Source organism: Salarias fasciatus, chromosome 5, assembly GCF_902148845.1.
Source record: "Salarias fasciatus chromosome 5, fSalaFa1.1, whole genome shotgun sequence".
NCBI classification, from domain to species: domain Eukaryota; kingdom Metazoa; phylum Chordata; class Actinopteri; order Blenniiformes; family Blenniidae; genus Salarias; species Salarias fasciatus.
The window spans coordinates 36332200-36337864 of NC_043749.1; the positions used below are offsets into that span (position 1 = coordinate 36332200).

Below are 5665 nucleotides of genomic sequence, written 5' to 3' on the forward strand. Positions count from 1 at the left end.
GGCGATGGCATAGGCTTCCTGCATCGCCTCCCTCCACTTCTCAGCATAGCCAGCCGGGGTCTGTCTTTCTGTATCACTGGGCTTCTTTGGAAACAGGAGGTCCACAGGGAGAGTTGGTTCACGTCCAAAGAGCAGGAAGAAAGGAGAATAGCCCGTTGCCTCATGGATGGTGGAGTTATAGGCATGGACCACTTTATTGAGGTGCTCCTTCCATCTGGTCTTCTCCGTCTCCTCCAGAGTCCGCAACATACTCAGCAGAGTCCTGTTAAAGCGCTCAACAGGGTTAGCTTGCGGATGGTATGGCGTGGTGCGAGAGTGATACATACCACTGTACTTTTGAAGTTTGTGAAACAGCTGGTTCTCAAACTCTCGTCCTTGGTCGTGGTGAAGCCTGGATGGAAAACCAAAGCGTGGGATGAAGTCATCAAACAGCTTCTTTGCAGCAGTTTTCCCAGCCTTATCTTTGGTTGCATAGGCTTGCGCATATTTGGTGAAATGGTCCTCTAAAACCAGGATATACTCTTCACCTCCCTTGCATCTCTCCAGATGTACAAAGTCTATGGAGACCATCTCAAATGGGGCAGAGGTCTCAATGCTCTGGAGTGGTGTTCTTGTGATTCTGTTTGGCTTCTTCCTCTTGATGCAGGCACAAACCTGTGTGACATGATGTTCCACCTCCTGTCTCATTTTTGGCCAGAAGAAACGTCCTCGAGCCAGAGCAACCATCCGGTCAGCACCTAAGTGTCCCATCTCCTCATGGAGGTACTTGTACACCAGGGGCTTCATTGGCTCTGGCACCACCAGTTGTGTCCTGTTTGTTTTTCTCCACAAGAGCCCATCCGCATCCAGCTCCAGCCTTGGCCACTCCCTGAGAAGAGCGCGAACCTGCTTATTTTCAGCTGCTTTATCTCTGTACTTCAGGTAAGTATGGTTCCTTTTCAGGTTGATGACTCTCTGGATTATTGGGTCTGCCTGCTGCTGGACCAGGATGTCTTGGATGGTGAAAGGCTGGATTGGTGATACAACACTGCCATCTTGTGATAAAACATCCACATTGCAGGTGACCGCACAAATCCAGTTAATTTCACCTGTTTGGGTGTGTGTGATGCCTTTACACACAGCCTCCATGACCTCTGGCTCACATTCCTCAGTACACTCTTCCATGATGGTTTCCATGGGTGTGGGCCTACGGGACAGGAAGTCAGCGTCCCCGTTAGCTGTCCCAGGTCTGTACTTCAGGGTGAATCTATAGTCTGCCAGCTCTGCAACCCAGCGATGACCAGTAGCATTGAGTTTTGCTGATTTGGTGACATAGGTGAGTGGGTTATTATCGCTGTAGACAGTGAAGTGAGGTGCATGGAAGAGGTAGTCACGGAAACGTTCAGTGATGGCCCATTTCAATGCGAGGAATTCCAGTTTACCTGAGTGCAGCTTGTAATTCTTTTCAGCTGGAGAGAGGGTTCTGGATCCGTAGCCGATTACTCTCAGAATACCACCCTGGCGCTGGTACAGCACAGCTCCGAGTCCTTCTTCAGAGGCGTCAACATGAAGGATGAAAGGTCGCTCGAGGTCAGGATACGCCATGACAGGTGGATTAGTGAGCTTATTCACAAAGGTCTCCAAAATGGCTTTGTGTGCATCTGTCCACTGTACAGGTGAGGAGGGCGAGAGCTGGTAGCTGGCACGCTTCATCACCTTCTTGTGGTGGTGCTTTGGCTCACATTTTGGCTTTGCCAGCAGCTCATACAGTGGCTTCGCAGTCCTGGAGAAGTCCTGGATGTAAGCTCTGTAGTAGCTCAGGAATCCAAGGAGCTTTCTCACCTCCTTCACTGTAGCTGGGGTCTGGTGTGCGAGCGCCTTTACTGCCTCCACCTCCTTTGGGTTCATCCTGTATCCTTCTGCAGAGATGACACGACCAACATAGGTTACTTGTGGCTTGAAAAATTCACATTTACCTGCTCTGAGCTTGATTCCACAGGCTTTCTGTCGTTGCAGGACTTGTCTGACATTGTGCACATGTTGGTCAAATGTGCGGCTGAACACAAGGACATCATCCAGGTAGGGCACACAGACTTCGTCCCTCAGATCTCCCAGGCATCCCTCCATATGGCGTTGAAAAGCAGCCGGGGCATTTGACAGTCCAAATGGGATTCGGAGCCACTCGTAGAGTCCCCAAGGTGTTATGAAGGCTGTACAAGGTCTGCTCTTCTCGCTCATGAAGCCTTGGTGGTATGCTTTGCCTTGGTCCAAGACCGTGAACCAAGAGTTTCCTCCCAAGTTCTCCAGGATTTCTTGGATTCTGGGGATGGGATGGCGGTCTGGTAGGGTCTTCTCATTCAGCAGCCTATAGTCAATGCATAAACGTAGTGTTCCATCCTTTTTACGCACACAGACTACAGGAGACGAGTAGGATGAGTACGACTTTTGTATCCAGCCTCTGTTAAGCATGTCCTGAATGTGAGTTTTGACCTCTTGATACAGGTGACGGGGTATTGCATTGTAAGTTCTTTGGACCGGAACAGAGTCTTTCAAATTAATGTCCATCTGCAAGTCTGTAATGCAACCAGCGTCCCACTCATCTCTGGCAAACACGTCACACTCCTCCCTCAGCATCTGCCGGACTTTATGCTGCTGCTCTGTAGAGAGGTGACTTAAGTCCACGGGCGGGTCCCAGGGCTCCCCTTGTGGTGCTTTATTAAACTGCTCCAGTGATGATGTGGTGCTGTTCTCTGATGGCTGACAGTCAGCAGACTTGGACTCAAGTGGATAGACAGCGTCGACACTGTGTAACCAGCCAAGTGTTGTTCGGCCACATAGCATAATGTCACAAGTTGTTGTATTCTCAACAGTAACTTTAATCCTTGTGTGGTCTTGGGGGAGGTCGATCAGCTGCTCTCTCACTTTGAGTCCAATGGGCCACGGTGTCTCTGGGTTAGGCTCTAGCAGAGCATTAGGTCCATTCAGCACACCCTGCTGTACATAGTTACAGTGCACTTGAATAGCTTTGTTCTTAGGGACAGTGACTGATATTCTTCCCACCCGAGCAATATGGGGATTGTTCTCAGGTGGCTGCTTCTTTAAGACTGTTAGAACAGCTCTGGCAGTTTTCTGTCCCACTTCAAGTGCTGAACAGAACCTCTTCACCATGTGACCAGCAGGAAAACAGTTCTCAGAGTCCTCATTAGTCAAAGCCAGCTCTTCAATTACATTAAATCCAATAATAGGACGTTCAAGCTCTGTGGTGGCGACGAGGATGGGGACAACCACAGGCTTGTCACTCATCCCAGCTACAGCATTCTGGGACAGTGTGAACTCCACTTCAATCCAGCCTTGGTACGGGATCTGGGTTCCATTGGCGGCAGACAGGTCCAGTCCTCCTTCCTCCAGTAACTCCTCCACAGGCCGCACGGCAACGTCTGGTAAGTGTCTCTGCTTCCACTCTGCTCCAACTATAGACACTTGTGAGCCAGTGTCCCACAGCACTCTGGTGTCAACGTTATTCATAGTGGCTCGGACAAGACACCTCCTCCCCACTAGCTTAGCTGTTTGATGTTGTTTGCCAGTGAGAGGTGCAGTGGTGCAGAATAGATGTGCATTCTTACCAAGATGTACACTGCTCTCAATCTTGTTGGTGGAGGCTGTGGCATTCCTGGGTACTCGGCGGCAACCGATAGCCCAGTGGTCGGTGCTCCCGCACTTGTAGCAGTGGTCACACCTCCCACCTGGATTGGTCCGCTGGCACTGGTGACACTGTCGCATGGGGCGTGTCCTTGGTGACGGTCGGCTGTAGCTGCGGCTGGCTTGCCCCCTTGCTGCAGGCGGGGGTGATTGTCTGGGCAGCTGGTGGAGACTTGACAGTTGGGTGGTAAGGTTCTGGATCGCTTCACAAATGGCTTTGTTTCCTTGGTCCACTTTCTCCATTAATGTGTCTCGTTTCTGTAATTGTCCTTGTCTTTTATGTGTAGAGTTACTTTCATAACTGCAGCTCTCTGAATCAGTTGAGTTTGAATCATGACTCACCGCTGACACCTTCACTTTGGATTTTGTTGACAGCTTGCTCTTTCTCTCCATCTCCAGGTTGTAGGCAGCAGTCATTTTCTCCAGTAGGACCTCATCTGTTACTGTTGGATTCTGTAGGTGAGGCTTTAAATCTGTGCGAATGGTGTCATCATGGAGTCCAGTGAGTATTGTTTGCAGAAACTGATTTTGAATTAGTTCTGGGCTGTACTTCAATCCCGTATCTGCCCTCTCTGATGCAAAGAGTATTTGTTGCCTCAGGTCCATGGCTCGAACTAGAAACTGGACTGGAGTCTCTCTGGGCTCTTGTGCAGCACGTGTGAGTGAGTGGTACAGCTCGGTGGCATCTTTCTCAACAAAATGAGGTCTTAATATTTGCTTTAGAGCTTGCAGTGACAAATCATCTCTACTTTCAAGATAACTTCTTAATTTTGTTCCTGGGATGATAGCTTGAATAACAGCATCAACAATTTCACATTCATCATATCCTTTTTTAAATGCTTTTGTTATTTGTCTTTCCAGACTTGCATAACCAAGCTTATCCTTCTGATTATGTTCACCAATTTGTCCATTAATTTTCAAGTCCTTTCTGTACATAGGGTGAACAGCAGTAGCACTCCTTTCAGAAAAGTTCATAGCAGTAGTGGTGGTTGACATTGTGGCAGAGGTGCGTTGTCTTACCACATTCTCTGGGATGGGTGCAGTACCATCTGTGGCCGCTGGGGAGCGGTGTAGCGACGTGGGACCGGACTTTGACAACGCTTTTAATTCATCAATTTTATCAGTCACTTTCAACAATAAGGACAGTCCTTCATCTTCAAGCGATGTGACGTCTTCCCCCTCTAAGTGCAGGAGAATAATCCTTCTCACTTTGCGAGGTGAGTCCTTATCATCATCCTTAATAGTGATTTCAAGTGTAGTGCAAATTTCTGATAGTTCCAGTGCAGATAAAGTAAACAGCTTCCCTTCAATGTCCTCCAACAATTTCTCACTTTCAGAGGACATGGTTGAAAGTTCTTTTACCTCCGCTTTGATGGAGGATGGAGTTGTTTGCCGTCTGTTTGCTGTTGTTGCCGCTGCTGTTAGCATTAGCTCCCCGTTAGCTCTGTGTCGGCGTCCCTCGTAGCGTCTTCCACTCCCGATCCAAACACGGCTCTGGTAGCTCTAGTCCACAGCGATCGACATCCACAAACTTAATCCAACAGGGCGGAAACACCAGATTTATGTTGCCCCTTCGAAATGAACACCAAGTCCGTAGTCCCTTGAAGGTTTTATTTTGAGCTCAGTTTTAAAGGTTTTTTTTGTACAAGTGTTGACAAGGAAAAAGTCCCCTGTGAAAACACAGTGTGACAATCAACATAATTTAGGATTAAATTAACAGTGAATCAAATGAAGAGAAAAGGAAACTTACACGTCTTAGCCACAATCACATTTCTGCAGGCCACAGCCTAATTACTGCACCACACGCCAGCTCACCATGAACCGGCTGTGGACCTACCCTACATAAGACCACACCCCGAGCTTGGCGTGGACCGGGCGATCACGTGACACGGATTTCCTTAGACGTATCAAAATAAAACAAACTATAACGAATGTACTGATAATTGCAGAAGTTCCAAATAATCATATATACTGTTATACTCAGTGA

General features: G+C 48.4%; 2 long non-coding RNA genes across 4 annotated transcripts; both read left to right on the forward strand.

Annotated features, from left to right (window-relative positions):
• The first annotated feature begins 613 nt into the window (after positions 1 to 613).
• On the forward strand, positions 614 to 3318 carry LOC115389271 (uncharacterized). 2 transcript variants are annotated; one of them, XR_003931563.1, is made up of 4 exons: positions 614 to 1060; positions 1152 to 1226; positions 1449 to 2058; positions 3225 to 3318. It is a non-coding gene; the product is annotated as an uncharacterized LOC115389271 (long non-coding RNA). The 2 variants fall into 2 exon arrangements; XR_003931562.1 differs by lacking the exon at positions 3225 to 3318 and having other exon boundaries at positions 1449 to 2162.
• A 28-nt stretch (positions 3319 to 3346) lies between these two features.
• LOC115389272 (uncharacterized) lies at positions 3347 to 4833 on the forward strand. 2 transcript variants are annotated; one of them, XR_003931565.1, is made up of 4 exons: positions 3347 to 3419; positions 4078 to 4180; positions 4279 to 4336; positions 4617 to 4833. It is a non-coding gene; the product is annotated as an uncharacterized LOC115389272 (long non-coding RNA). The 2 variants fall into 2 exon arrangements; XR_003931564.1 differs by lacking the exon at positions 3347 to 3419 and having other exon boundaries at positions 4007 to 4180.
• Positions 4834 to 5665: the final 832 nt, after the last annotated feature.